The sequence below is a fragment of the Falco peregrinus genome, chromosome Z, assembly GCF_023634155.1.
Source record: "Falco peregrinus isolate bFalPer1 chromosome Z, bFalPer1.pri, whole genome shotgun sequence".
Lineage (NCBI taxonomy): Eukaryota > Metazoa > Chordata > Aves > Falconiformes > Falconidae > Falco > Falco peregrinus.
The window spans coordinates 31,434,285-31,448,874 of record NC_073739.1 but is presented as its reverse complement, the minus strand read 5'-3'; positions in this window follow the sequence as shown (position 1 = coordinate 31,448,874).

Sequence of the window (14,590 nt, the reverse complement as noted above, 5' to 3'; positions counted from 1 at the left end):
AACTCATATCTCAACCATGTGTAGCTTCAGGAAATGAAGGTGGGTTTTTTTGGTGGGTTTTTTTTTTTTTTTTTTACTTACCCAGAACATCAGCATTTTGACTTTCATTGCAGTATACTGTGATTTTTTCTTTCTGCCTCTCCCCAGCTCCCCAAAAAAGCATCCACCAAAGGGCAGGTATGGAATTAGACTTTCGAAGTTGCTGGGTGCTAGACTGATACCTCAAATGCTGCTGCCTCTCCTTCAGCCTTACTAAGACTCTTCCTAAAAATTAATTTAGCGTGACAAAGTAGTGCAGCAGTTTGCACTTGCTGTCTGATAATTTGTTTAGTCAATGAGCTAATTTAAAAATCAGAGAAAATAGCATCCTGCTAATGCTGTTGTAACTTTCACAGCAGAAATTCCTGGATGTATTAGACAGGAGAAAAATTACTTTTCTTAGTCCGTGTCAAACTTGTGTGTGGTATGAATTCTAGCTCTGATATTAATCGAGCCCTGTTTGTGATGGCTTTAAAAGCTTCCCTTAATATCCTGTTAGCATGACAATTTGAAATGTTTTGAACCTGTCTTGATAGTTCTGCATTTACTTCCTCTACGGTGCATTAGATTTTTACCTACTCTTTCTCCTCTTTTCCCAGGGCTTTGCCAAAACTAGCCTGACATTTTGTATCTTTTGTTCTAAAGTAGTTCCCTGGTTTAGATACTGTGTTTTTCTCACAGTGTTTTTTAGTCTTGTTGCTGTTAATGTTTCATGCTTAAACTTGAAAATGCTCAAATTCAAAAAAATGACAGGGAAAAGACGTTTAAACAACTGTTGCTATGCTGTTGGCATGTGTGACCACTTAGCAGATTGTTTTAGTTTTCTCTGCAAAATACCTTCTCTCCTTACTCTCTGGGAATTTAAAGCGTGGCTTCCCAATGCATGTTGGGTTGCTGCATTACCACGCCCCTGTGGTTGGGGTGCTCCTGCCAATCATCCTCTTTCCCCCGCCACTTGGCTGTGTACTCCCATTACCATCCTCCTTATTTCATGGGTGTTGTCTGGCTTGCAGTGGAGAGGCAGAGGAAGACCAACAATATCAGGTCTGATACAAGGGAAAGGCAAGGCCAGAAGCTGGGAATAGGGAGAAGTAGGTCCTTTCCTCTGGCTGCAATGAGCTGGTGCGTTACATGAGATGCTTCTGAAAATGTAAGGATAACTTAGTGCCCTTAATGTTCAGCACTGTTTCCTTCCACCCTGGCCGAAGATCCCTGTCTCCCCTGACCTTAAACTCTGGCTGCTGTGCTTGTTGGGCCCTTCCTGCTGGTATTTTAGCTTCATAACCCTCCAGAAAACTGCCCAACAAAAGTAAGTCAGCAAGGTAAATTTAAGGCATGCTGATAGATGGCTGTGTGTGGTGTTCTTACGTGTTTAAGATTTTCATGTTGGTGAAGTTGGTGTAATGGCTGATACAAGTAAATGTTCCTTCCATTGAGGGGGGTGGCTTGTCTTAAGGGTTTCAGTAGTACTGGGTTGAAGAGGGGACTGCTGCCCAATTGCTGACACTTCCTTTCCTATTATCAAAGGATTTTTTTTTCAAGAGATGCAGTCCGTTCTGACAACAGGCTTGAATTTCTCCTGCAGCAACTTCCCCTGGCCCCCACCCCCTCTTAAAAAAAAAAAAAGCTTGCTAACCCCTGATGCAGTGATGTTAGGGCTAGGTGTGGACTCTGCTAGGTCCAGGAGGACTGTTAGTATTGTAGAGCTCTGAAATGGCGAAAAAAGGCTGGCATGGAAACAACAGATAGTTTTTCAGCAGTTGACTTTTCCTGCACTGTGTCATACCCTGCACTGCAGTCTCTCTGATAGCCTTCATCTTCTCTTTCTATATTGTTATCTGCTACTGGTGAGTCTAGGAAAGGAATTCTAGCTTTTCATTTTAAATTAAGCACAATACATTCCCCAAGCCTTTTTTAAAATTTTTGTCTTTTCTTAAAGTGGGATCTGTTACATGCACACAATCAGTTATTAAAAAAAGGCTGCATCACTTACTGTTTGTATTGGCCGCAACTGGTACCAGCACATAGCAGCGATTTTGTAAACATCTATGAAAAGAGTGATTGGGAGTTAAAAAGCGGAGGTAGGACTGCAGAGTGGCATGTGGTTATCCAGTTGTGCATAAAGTAGCTGACATTTGTTTAAATGCATGTAACTGCACTTCACTGAAGCCTATTTTATAAAGCAAAAAATTAAAGGAAGTTACAAAGCAGCAAAATTGGCAGAAATGTTCCATCCTTAAAATCTGGACAGAGAGATCTGTTTTGAAATGGGCTGATCCTTCAACAGGCAGAAATTAGAGCTGCTTCTTTAAAGAGAAGTATTCACTTACTTGTCCCTGTTGTCCCAATTTCCCTTTTGCTGTGGTAGGGTATCAGATCCGTGTTTACTTTTTTCTCCTTGCATCTCTGCAGAGTATTTGATTTGCCTTTCTGACTAGGACAGTTGAAACCCAGAGGTATGTTTCCCAGAGGGGAAAAATGAATAGCTAAATAGCTAGATTACTGATTGTCACACTAAGGGAGTCCATCACTGCCCTTTTTTCTCCTCTGCTTCCAGTTGCCATCTTGTCTATATTGTTACTAGTGTGGTCTTAATAACGCAACAAATTAGTGCAACAAATTTCCAAGAGATCTCCTGTCTTGCTGAGATTTCATTTTCCTTCAGCTCTACATAGGGTTTAGGGTGTGGGTCCTCTGTGTGAATTTTGAAGGAGTTCTTGCAGCTGAAGAAAGTGCAAAGCAAATCCCAATTTGAATGTAGGAAGGAGGCAAGAAGAAATTTGCTTGGGTAAACTGGAACCACAACAGTTTCTAAGTCTGTTTCAAAAGACTTCTATTACATGCTTCTCTGGAACCAGGCAGTTATACCTAGTTGCCCTTTTGCTTTTTTTCTCTCTTGAGAACTACTTTAGGTTTTAGTCTATAGGCTTATCTGTTTCCTGTCAGCTTACACCTTCATCAGGTGGCTTTGGCAGGGTGGAAGGTGGTATTTTGAGCTATTGTGTAATTGTAACAACCAAAACACAATCTGCCAAAGTGCATTGATACTTGTGGTCTGTCATGACTGCAAGTTGAGGTCTGTAACTCCTGCTGTTTTAGACACAGCAGGTTATCTGCCATACTTTAGCCATGATAATGATTTATTAATAAATGAGAGCAAAACAGGATACCTGATCCAAAAATATGATAATGACAGTAATTGTGATTACAGGTTTCTCTTTGTGCCTGTTCAATGATTTAAATGGAACATTTATCTTCTTACAGAGATCTTTTGATGGAACTGCAGCATTTAATTGTGTAAATGGGGCAGAAGGCCTTACAGTGTTTTACAGACTGAAGGAGTTTAAAAGTATGCAAAAAAATGTGTTGCAAAGTTGTTGTGTAATCCACTATGAATAACTTGAAACAGTTCCCAAAGGAAGGTAATCTTAAATAAGTCAAAGAAAACATTTAAATCAGTTACTTGGAAAGAAATTCTTAAGAACCTCTCTTGAGAACAGATACATTACATTGTCATAATTAAATCACTGCAATAATTAAATATCTTCACCGTCCTGCCACTGTTAGTTCATGTAGCATTGAGTGTCAAGCCTTTGATTGCCTGTTGTGCAAAATGGTACAGGGATACACCTGTAGCTGCTTTCTCCCATTGTACAGGGAAAATAGATTGTAAGGCCTGAGCACACACATTCCTGGAACCCCTGAAAAAGTGATTCTCCTTCGCATCTTAATTGGGTTCTAATGGGCTATTAAAAGGTCTTTTAGTTAGGGAGGAGTATGGAGAATACTGTGAGGCTAGTAATTTGGTTTGGTTTCATTTGGTTTTAAACACAGGGAAGACATGAACAAATTAGGCAGGCTTCTCATCTCCTTTCAGGTATTGCTGGGTGTGACTATTAAAGGTTCGGGGTCTGTGGCTATACTAGTCATCTGTTGATGAACCAACTCTTTAGTATTTGAGTCTCTGAAAGAAGTGTGATTTCTCACTGGGAGATCTTCAATTCAGTGACCTGGGACAGGTAATCCAGAAAAAGGAGGAGGTCTTGCCTTCATAATGATTTCGTCTGTTGTCTTGGGCTCATTAATCAGCCCCCAGCCAGAGATCAATACACTTTGATCAGGTTCTCGTGGATGTACCCGGGACTTTGATTTAGCAGAGCAATACAGCAATATACTGAAATTGCAGCACAAGCATGGTAGAGCGATTGCAATATACAGCAGAATCACAATACAAATGTACTGTACAAATTCCCATTACTGGTCTCTAAATGTTCACTGTCATGACACTGTGTGTCCCCAGTTGCCAGGAAGAAATACATGGTGTAAACCCACCTAGCTCACACCAGTTGCTCTCTTTCAAGCTCATTTTGTGAGTTGTTCAGTTTTTATACTTTATATTGGGCTGACTCACATACAGACACCTCTCCCACGCTGGCCTGGCTAGCTCAGGAAAACATTACTCTCAACTAATTATTTCAGGGAAGGCTGTTTACGCAGTCCGATGACTGATACAGCTGTGAACGTAAAACAAAGGTTAGCACTCAGTCCCCCTTGTGCTAAGACAATTTCAGCTTTCTTTATGACAATTTGTCATTATTCCTTCCATTCTTCCCCCAGCTCTTCATTCTTGCCCATCTCCTCTGGGTCTTCTTCCATTGCAGGGCTTAGTCACACATCCCCATCTCTTTTTCAGGTTTGTCCTCACACGTCTCTTGCAGGAGGAAGTGAACTTTTCTGGCTTCAGGTACTTTGTAGTCTGGACCCATGGCTGAGAAAGGAAGAAAATTTCAGGAGTAGTACTTTTTTTTTATGTTAAGAGGAAAAGATCTTGTTCTGGGCTTAAGAAATCCCAAGACTTCCACTTGCACTTTTAGGTTTAGGATAATAACCACATTAGCTGGCATGTAGAGAAGGAAGATTCAGGGTACCCGCTTTCACAGCTCAGTCCAAAGTTCTTGCTCTTTTTTTATGCTGCTGTTTTGTGGGGTTTTTTGCTTTTCTTCTTCTTTTCTGGTATTGCTATGATCAAACCTTTATTCATCAGTTCACTGATGTCAACATCAGTTGGTGCTGTCGGGTCCAAAGAAGTAGTACCTGCATGCAAAGAAAATCTCAATGAAGAGAGACTTGTTCCCAAGCTGGCTGTGAGACACAAAGGTGGAGTCCTCAGCTCTTGCTAGAGCACATGCCATGTGAGCTCAGGCCACAGGGGCTGGCCTTACTGATAAGTGTTTCCATTTCTAGTATGTTAAGCTTGATCTACACTTGCAGGCTTGTCTCGTAGGTGTCCTGAGCTGATATGGTTTTTTTATCAAGTGATTTTGTGGTAGCAGTTCATGTGAGGGACTGCAGGAGTCACTGCCAGATAAATGAATATTTGTGGTGTTATGTCCAAGGACTGAAAAAATGTATTTATCAATAACCTCATATTCTATAGCCTGTATGTACGTTCATTTCTTATCTTCAGATCTCTCTGAGTCCAGGCATGAAAATATTTTTATTAGTTTTCTTTTCTTTCACTGTCAAGGGACTGAAATTGCTCAGAGTTTATGTGTCCAGTGCCTTGAGGAAGGTTTGCACTAAGGTACTACACCATGGAAATCTGGTCATGGATAATAGAAAGCACATCTGTCCCCCTAAGTGAATGTGCATGTGGCTATTTCAGCTTGAAGAACTCTATTATTTGGAAGTAATCTCTTTAAAATATACACACACACAAACCACAGTTATAGTATCAGTGGAGTTTTCTTTGATACTGCTATCAGCTGACGAAATCAGATTTCCTTTCGTAACTTTCCATAAAACTAATATATATATATATAAAAAATAACTTTTACACTTAAATATTCAAGCAAGCTTATGATGACATTATAATTAACAGTATCACTCTGTTGATAACTGTTCTTCCATCAATATTGACATTTACTTCTTGGCCTGTCTACTAAGGTTGTTATGACTTACCTTTTTTGTTTCATGGTATATCAGCTTAGTAGCTGCCAGGTAATTGACATGTCTATAACTTCAGTGATAAGATGTAATTAAATTAAACTAATATCTGCAAGTGGTGCTTTTCTGTGTTGTTCCCAATGCTGCCTGACAGACTTGATTCCTATACCAAATCAAAAATCAGCCTCCTTCAACACCTCTTACTCCTTCAGTCACAGAAGTAGTCATAAACTTACACATGCCCTTACATGTAAGTTGTCCCTGCTCGTGGCAGGAGGGTTGGAAGTAAAGGGATCTTCAACATCCCTTCCAACACAAACCATTCTATGCGATACATGACATTGGCTTGCTTGTTTTTCACAGTATGATCATCACAAAGTCTTGTGAGTATGGTGTCTACTGAACCTCTCATCTCTGTGATGAGATTTGACTGTAGAAGACTTCTGTCTACTAGAATTTTTTTCTGATCTTGAACGTTATCTCATGTTCTCCAACTTTTTCTTGTGTGCTTTGCCTTGCTTCTCTACAGCATCGCTCTTCCCTCTTACCAAAGATTAATTTGAGCTTTTCTATTAATACTTGCAGAATTTGAACATCTATGTTTCTTACCACTTTTGCCTTTTCTAATCTTCTATATGCAGGAATGAGACACTGACCTGCTCAGTTGTCAGCATTGAGCACTGCGGTATTTGGAACGTGGGGCAGCAAGCTTTTGTTATGGACTGGTAGCATTTTACTGTTTCATACCATAAAATGTGCCACAGAGATGAATATGCGGAACACTGCTGGAAATAGCATTGGAATGAAAAGCATGTCTCAGCTGAAGACTGCTTCTGGTTAATGGATGAGTTCAGCCTGAGGAAAGGGGAGGCTTGCTTATTGTTTCAATGGGTTTCACTCTGTGCTTTCAAGATGAGTTTTTCCTTTTATTCTACTTGCCTCTTGATTCCTATATATAAGACAATCTATTTAAGAGGTATAAAAATGAGCTCAGCAGTTCTCAGGGGAGATGAGAGCTTTCTGAGCAGTGTCTTCACCACTGGTGTAACTTTCCTCCCACAGAAATCAGCAGTAAAAGTCCTGCCTGTGCTGAAATGCTGAAAGCCTAACTGAACATTTTGGGCAAAGCCTTGCTGAGTCCCAAGGGGCTTTATATTGCTGGAAATGTTATTGTTGTATCCTTGGGAAGTCCATCATGTTTTTTTATCATCAGCCCTGTGGAAAAGAGGGGACACTGGGGCAGTGTCCTTCTCTCAGACAAGACTAAGCAGCATTTTTCTTTGGCAACATGATGTCACAATGGGAGATGGGCTCCGCAGCAGTCTGCTGTGCTGCTGTGAGATTGTGGTAAGGTAAAATCCAGCTGCAATGATAAATGGTTATTTACCTGACTGAATAAAGGTGTCTGGTAGTATTCCTAGCCAAATGGTCATTCCCCCTTACTCATAGAGGAATTAAACTCTGAAGTGTTCCTGTGGTCTTTTCTTTTCTTTTTCTTTTTTTTTTCTCTCTCTCCTTCTGATTATGCTTGATTATCTGATGCATCTGGAGTTAATGCGTCATGCTCTCTGGGCTCGCTGAGAGCCTCAAAACATTGCAAACCTTATGAAACCAGTCTGTTGGCTGACTGAAACATTGTTTGAGGCAGGCACATTGCACTGGAAGTGAATGTGAAGAGTTGCCCCAGTGCGAACAAATAAATCCGAAGAAGGGTGACAGTAGCCCAGTTTGTTTTACTAGGGCCTGAGGCTGCTAAAAGGTATTTTTGGGCCTTTGTGGCATTTAGTGAGGATGGCATTTGTTCTGCAAGCTCTGCAGGAGCCATGGCAAGTTGTCTCCTGGCACTCTTCCCCATCATCTGTTGACCTGCTAGGGCCTGGCCCTGTGCCTATCAGCCTTCCTACGGAGAGATGGACTTCTTCCCAGCCCCAGGTTCCCTGTGCCACAGGAGAAATTTGCAGAGTATTTTTGCTGTGCCTTTGGCTGTAAGGGCCTCCTCATACCAATACAAACTGTTGGACTGTGCTCCCAGTTCAGGGAGTTACTTCAACCCAGCCTTTTTTTGCTATTGGATGAAGTTACCTAAATAACTTTAATTAGGTTGATTCTTCTGATTAGACAGAGACAGACCATTAAAACTAGTCATAGGAAATAGGATATTCTGGCATGGCGCAAAAGGGAAATCTAGTTTTTACGTATTTTTGTAAGTAACATAAATTATGCTTTTTAGTGAGATGAAGCTGCAAACATCTGGGTTTTGTACTCAACTTCTCTGGCTTGTCAGAAGTGAGACAAATGACAGATATCAAAGATGTCATCCAGTAGAGGTAGCTTTTTGGGTGTCAAAACCTCTCAGTTTGCTGTTTTAAAACTAAATTATTCAATGAACTTACAGTTTTAAGATATATCCATTGATTACATATGCCGCCAAATAATTACAGGATGTACTAAGCTAACATTACCTTCACATTCCTTCTGTTATGATCATACGTTTCCCAAAATTTAATTTTTGTTCATTACATATAAAATATACTTCACTCAGAAACCATGAAGGCATCCAATATGTGGCGCTTTGTTTACACTCATGTTTACCATCAAGTGTTCCCATAGTCCCAGGCTAATTGATATTACTTGGCACCATTCATGTCCAAGGCCTTTATTTCTTCTGTACTCAGTCCTCTTAGACATCTGGTGTGAAAACTGAAGAACCACAAAAACATCACCTAATATCCATAGTTTCATTTGTGCTACTTAGAAGTCCAAGTGGGTTTTGTTTGTACATATTCATGAGCACAACTGTGAAAAACTTTAATGTAACAAGCAAATACCTGGAGGTGGGTATTCAGGAGACTGAATTTTAAGCACACAGGTAGACATTTAAGGGACTGTAATGGCTTCATAAAATAAGTTATGGTTAGGAAATTCCAGAAGTTATTGCATATGAAAGCTGGTTTCTGGGTCTACATTTAAGTGTACTCTCTGTTCATAAGCCAGTGAAAATGGAAGTCCAAATTATGCCACAGACTTTCAAAAGGACGGTCCTACATATGTGCTTTAGTTCCTACCTTTGTACATTTCTATCTAATCTTAACAAACCTCCAGAAGGAATAAATCTTATTCTTTATAAATTATTTTACATTAACCCAAACAACACAGACTCAGCATGGTGAGTGGGCATCTCTGGCTAGAAGGCTCATATCCCAGCTCAAACCATCAGTAGGTAGTGTTCAGAACACCAGCGGGGCTGGCCTGAGCCCTGTGTGGTATGACTAGAGGAGGGCAGAAGCGAGTTAGTGGGAAGTATTACATGAAGAACCTCCTGCAAACACCCCCCACATTGTTTTCCCATGGAGAAGTTGGCTTTGTGATGCTGGTTAGGGTGACCACTGTGACAGAGGTGGGCTATGATCTGCTGACTGGCTGCTGCCAGAGCAGTTTCTGCTTTTTAACCAGGGATGATCCAAAGTAAAATGCATGAACTTCATGGGAGCTGCCCTCTTCAGCTGAGTGTCCTGACTGCTGTGTTGAAATTCCCACATTGTACAATTCTTGGCTGTAATGTAGCTGAGTCAGTGGACTTTGCTTTTCACATGCCACAGGCTCTAAAATAGGAGTCTAGGCTGGGTCCAGCCCAGGGCCCAAACCTTCTTCTTCCTGGTCAAGACTTGCAGTCCTTTGTCATCATGAAAAAAGATGGATGCATGTCAAACATCAGCGGTCTTGTTCACAGGAGGACTAAACAGCCTGGATCCTGGGTCGCTGAAGATGCTTGGCATTGCCAGTGGTTCCTAACTTAAGTGAACCCAGCAACCATTTGGAGAGGGACCATTTCTAAGCAGAGCAGGCTCAGTTTCCCTTTGCAGCACTTCAGCATCTTCTCATGTAAGACCTCAGCAAAGCAGTGCCTGAATGGGGTGGCCATAATCTGTCAGCCAGACAGGGAGCCTTTTAACATTTCTGGCTCTGATTTTTAGAGGGAGGGCATGTAAGGGGTGACAAGACGTGATGCTGATGAACAGTTGGCAGGGGAGTTTCTGAAGAGCTCTCAAGATGAAGAGAAATGGTCAGAACAAGTTTGAATCAGCTGGAGAGTGGCCCCCTTGGCGCCCAAACAAGGATTTAACACTTGTTTGGGGTTTTTTTTCCCCCTCCTGTCCTCTTCCAATCTATATCTGAAAGCTAAAGATGAGGACACAGGCTTCTGTCCTGTAGCCCATGGTGAGGAGCTGTTTCTCAGCCCCTGAGTTTTGTGAGGCTGAATGTGGCTGAGGCAATTGGTGCTGCTGCTGCATTTTCTGTAAAAATAGTAGCTTAAAAAAAAGTATGTAGAACAACTCACAAGGTACAAAAATTTGAGTACGAGGGTTATGTTCATGAAACACAACCTGGTAAGGCTATTGTGTACTTACAGATTTGTGTGTGTAATATATAGACATAATACATAACATATACAATAATATATAACATTTTCCCACAGAAACGCAACTCCTAATACACAGGCTGAATGTGCACATGATGTGGAACTTATTAACTGTGGAAATAATTGCTTTTCTATAATCCAAGCAGGTAGCAAGAGACATAGAGCAGCAGAAGAAAATGCACAAGAGCAATTGCTTTTCTTTTTATTGAAATATCGTGAAAAAAGCCACAAGCACCACATCCAGTAGCATGATGATGAAGGATACAATAGAATATGGGCCTCCAAGCATTCCTAGAAAATATATTTTCATCTTTTGGGCAGTAGAGAATAATCTGTGCCATATTTCTAAAGCTGCAAAGAAATCTCCTTGTGAATTGTGTGTGGATGATGTGGACCTACAAAACAACCACCTCTGCTAACTCAGGCAAAGATTATAAAGAGAAAATGCCCTCAGACACAGGCAGGAACAGAGCTTGTAGACCTCATCCAATTTCTGAGAAAGCATTTCATTTTGCTGCAGTATCTCCAAGGCAGTCCCCCACCCTCCCATGCTAGATACAGTGGCTCCTAAAAGGAAGTCTGTCAGCTATATGGCGGAGCTATTGCATCTGAGGAGAAGTGGATGAAATGAACAAAGCTGCCACCAGGATTCAGGCAGCTTATCGAGGCCATAGGATGGGGCAGGAATTGTCCTTTGAGTTATACGATTACCTTGAGGATAAAAAGCCTGTGTTAATGCAGAAAGAGAAAGCAGAAAATAGGACAATGGCACTCCCTCTTGTCATGGGGTGCTGTGTGTTGGGATAAAGGCTCCCAGGCACCTGGTGTTACCACTGAAATGAGAGGCTGAGAAGTTGATGCAGAGATAGAGGTGAACCAGGCATTTCTGTCACTGCCAGAGCACCTGTCTTCAAAACAGTGTTTTCTCTCACACCCTGCAAAGTCTTGACCCTCGCTAACAGTTTGCCTGCCCCTGCAGCCTGCCAAGCCTTGACATCTGAACAGCAAGTCCATGATGCTGCAGATAAAATCTGGTCTGCCAGGAGCATTTACCAAAGCAGAGATGAGCTTGACAAAATGGAAGGACAAGCTGAGAAAACAGCAGAGCCAAGCCATGTCTTTGTTTACAGTTACCAATTCAGACAAGCAGTTGTGAAAATTACCATATTTCAGAGCTAGCTAGTGTCCCCAAAATGCAGGAACTGACCACAGAGCCCCAGGACCTGGTGCCACACCCTGAACAAGACCACACTATAAAGTTAGAACTGAAGAAGGAAAACAAAAAGTCTAAAGGCAGAGGGCAATGCACTATCTGTCAGAAATGCTAATGTGCATACAGTGGTTAAGAGCCTGTGTGCCTCCAAAAGGCCCATCTCCCCATGTGCCTCCAGTCCCAATGGAGCAGTGGAAGGTTCTTACAGGGAAATGGGCAGTGGGCAACTGCATGGACTGTACGCTGCCAGAAGGCACAGGGACTCAAAGCCGTCTCAAGTCTGCATTCATGTAAATGTGGTGGAAATGGGAAGAAGGGCTGGAGTTTGTCGTGGTAGGAAGGCGCCAAGGAAACCCAGAGCTGGAACAGCTCTTGTTCTGCAAAACCTTGTCGCTGTAGTTGCACAGCCTGGTCACCACTGAAACAACTGTCCGAAAGCAGCTTGAAAGTGTGTGCAGTTCTGGCAGCCTCTTTCAAGGGTTCCTGTCAGCCCTTTCCCAGCTTGCTGTGCTAAGTGGCTGTTCATTCCCTAGCTGACGCAAAGACCTTTTTTTTCCTTGCCTACTGTGTGAAAGAAGTTAAAACTCTTGAGCCAAGCTGTAACTGCTGCCACGAACAGGTCCATGAACAAGGGCAAAATTCTTACGTATTTTTAGAGCTTGCCATCTAGCTTGAATTAACATTATGCAGAGCTCCAGCTACAAATGCATCATCCAAACCGTGAGTGTCCAAACCCGCGCACGTTACAGTGGGCTCCCAAATAAAGCTCACACGGCGTGTAATCGGCGCTGTAGCCCAAACAAGTCCGACGGACTGAAGACATCCACAGAACTTCAGCGAGCAGGGCCCTGGCTGCTCCCGCGAAAGCGCTGCCTGCCCTGCGCGGGCGCTGCCTGCCCTGCGCGGGCGCTGCCTGCACTGCGCGGGCGCTGCCTGCACTGCGCGGGCGCTGCCTGCACTGCGCGGGCGCTGCCTGCACTGCGCGGGCGCTGCCTGCACTGCGCGGGCGCTGCCAGGGAGCGGTGCTGGAACAGCGCGGGAGAGGCGGCGGGGGCGCCGGCAGCAGCTGCTGGGAAGGGAAAAGGCCAGGAAAAGGGGAAAGTACCTTCTCTCGGCGGGAGGGAAGGAGATCAAGGAGGAGGAGGAAAGTGGCGGCAGTCCAGCTTTCTCCTGCTCTGGTCCCCAACCAGCTCTGCCACCTCTCACTGGAAAATGCGTTTTCCACACTCTAGCTGTGGGATGCCTTTGGGTAGCATGGCCTGGCACCCTCCAGCATAACCTCAGGTTTTCAGTTGCTCCTGGTAATAACCATGTGGGCTCATACTAATGGATATTTCCCCCTAGATGGATTTATCTTTTTTTTTTCCCCGGGAGTCTGAGCTGCCTAGAGAGGGAGGCCCAGTTTCAGCATTGCTTGTGCTCAGGCAGCTTGTACTTGGCCCTTTACAGCCTGAAATTGCAGCCTCACGTCAGTTACAAATCCCATGAAACCAGTGGAAAAGCAAAGGCAGGCTTCAAGATTCAAGTTTTACCCAGGAATTCATTTGCTATCTCAGCATGGATGATCCCCATGCTTCATGGCTCAGCTGGTAAAATGGAGTATTCATGCATACCTCTTTTCCCAAAATGCTGGAGAGCATGGCTGAATAAAGACTTGTAAACAGAAGGCATCATCATCAAGCAAGCAGAATTTACCTTTCCAGTACCCTCCTCTTGTTGCCTGATAACTCTGGAAGCCAAAGACCAGGCAAGCTAGGTCCTTACCTCTTGTCACAACCTAGGCAGTGAGCGGAGGCAACGGTAAAATGAGCATACATCGTATCTCCCTTCAAGCAAGTACCATGTAGCAAAAAACCTGCTGTTATAGGCAGCTAATAGATTAACCTCATTACCTCAAGGCAGCAGGTTAAAGCCTTATGAAAACAAGTTTCTCTCCAGTCTGTGATACAGCATTGTCTAACAGGCAATGCCTGGATGCAGCCTCAGGCAGCGGTTACAATCAGGTGTCAATGGGCAGGGGCTGGGGCTTGCAGTCATGAAGGTCTGGTTCAGCAAAAGTGATGGATGATGGCTGAAGGTGCTGAGCCCTGTCCAGGGCCAGAAACATGCTGGCAAGTGTGGGGTAGTCTGCACAGAGCATTTTTAAGGGGTAGCTTTGTTGCAGAAAAATGTGCATCAGGCAGGATAATTGTGTTTAATCCATGCTCAACTTTATGGCACGTTGTGGCAGTGCCTGTCTGTACCACTCCAGCCAAACAACCATTCTTCTCTTGATACCAACACGAAAAAAGGACCCTTACTGTGTACCTCGATGAGTCGTGTGCTTGTGCCTGGTCTGGGTCTAACAGATAAACTGAGCAGTCTGGTAGTGACAGAGCAGCTGCTCATAACAAGGCACTTCATTCAAGGCAGTCTCTTGGTAACACTGTTGGTTTTGAGTTCCTTTCTGCAGCTGGGATGAGGAAGGTGCAGAGGAAACCAGTTACTCCTCCAGTCCCACCAGGCAAGCACTGGCAGAGCCGAGGAGCCAGCGAGGGCCCTAGCCAGTTTCCCGTGTGTAGCACAGTAGTGGGAAAGGCAAACCACTGAGTCAGCGGCCTGCCCGAGAGCTGTGGATGAGGCAAGCTGCAAGCCCACAGTGGCATGAGTAAGGTGGTAGAATGCTACAAGGAGGCTACTTGTAGCAGCAACGTGACTTCAAACCATGCTGAAATTAGATCTTTTTCATTACAGGAAGCTGAATAATCTGACAAGGTTACAGCTGCCAGTTGTCAGTCCTCTGTGAGGACCTGAGATAAGGCAAATCTCAATCACATTGCTTATGACTGTACCAAAATCTGGGTCACTGCAAGAAATGTTGTTGATTAAAAAAACAGGCTTCCTATATAAAAGTCAGCATGCAATTAATTAGCCAGAAAGAATAAATCAAAGCAAGAAGACTTTTAGGTCTGGGTGCAAAACTAAAAGAATTT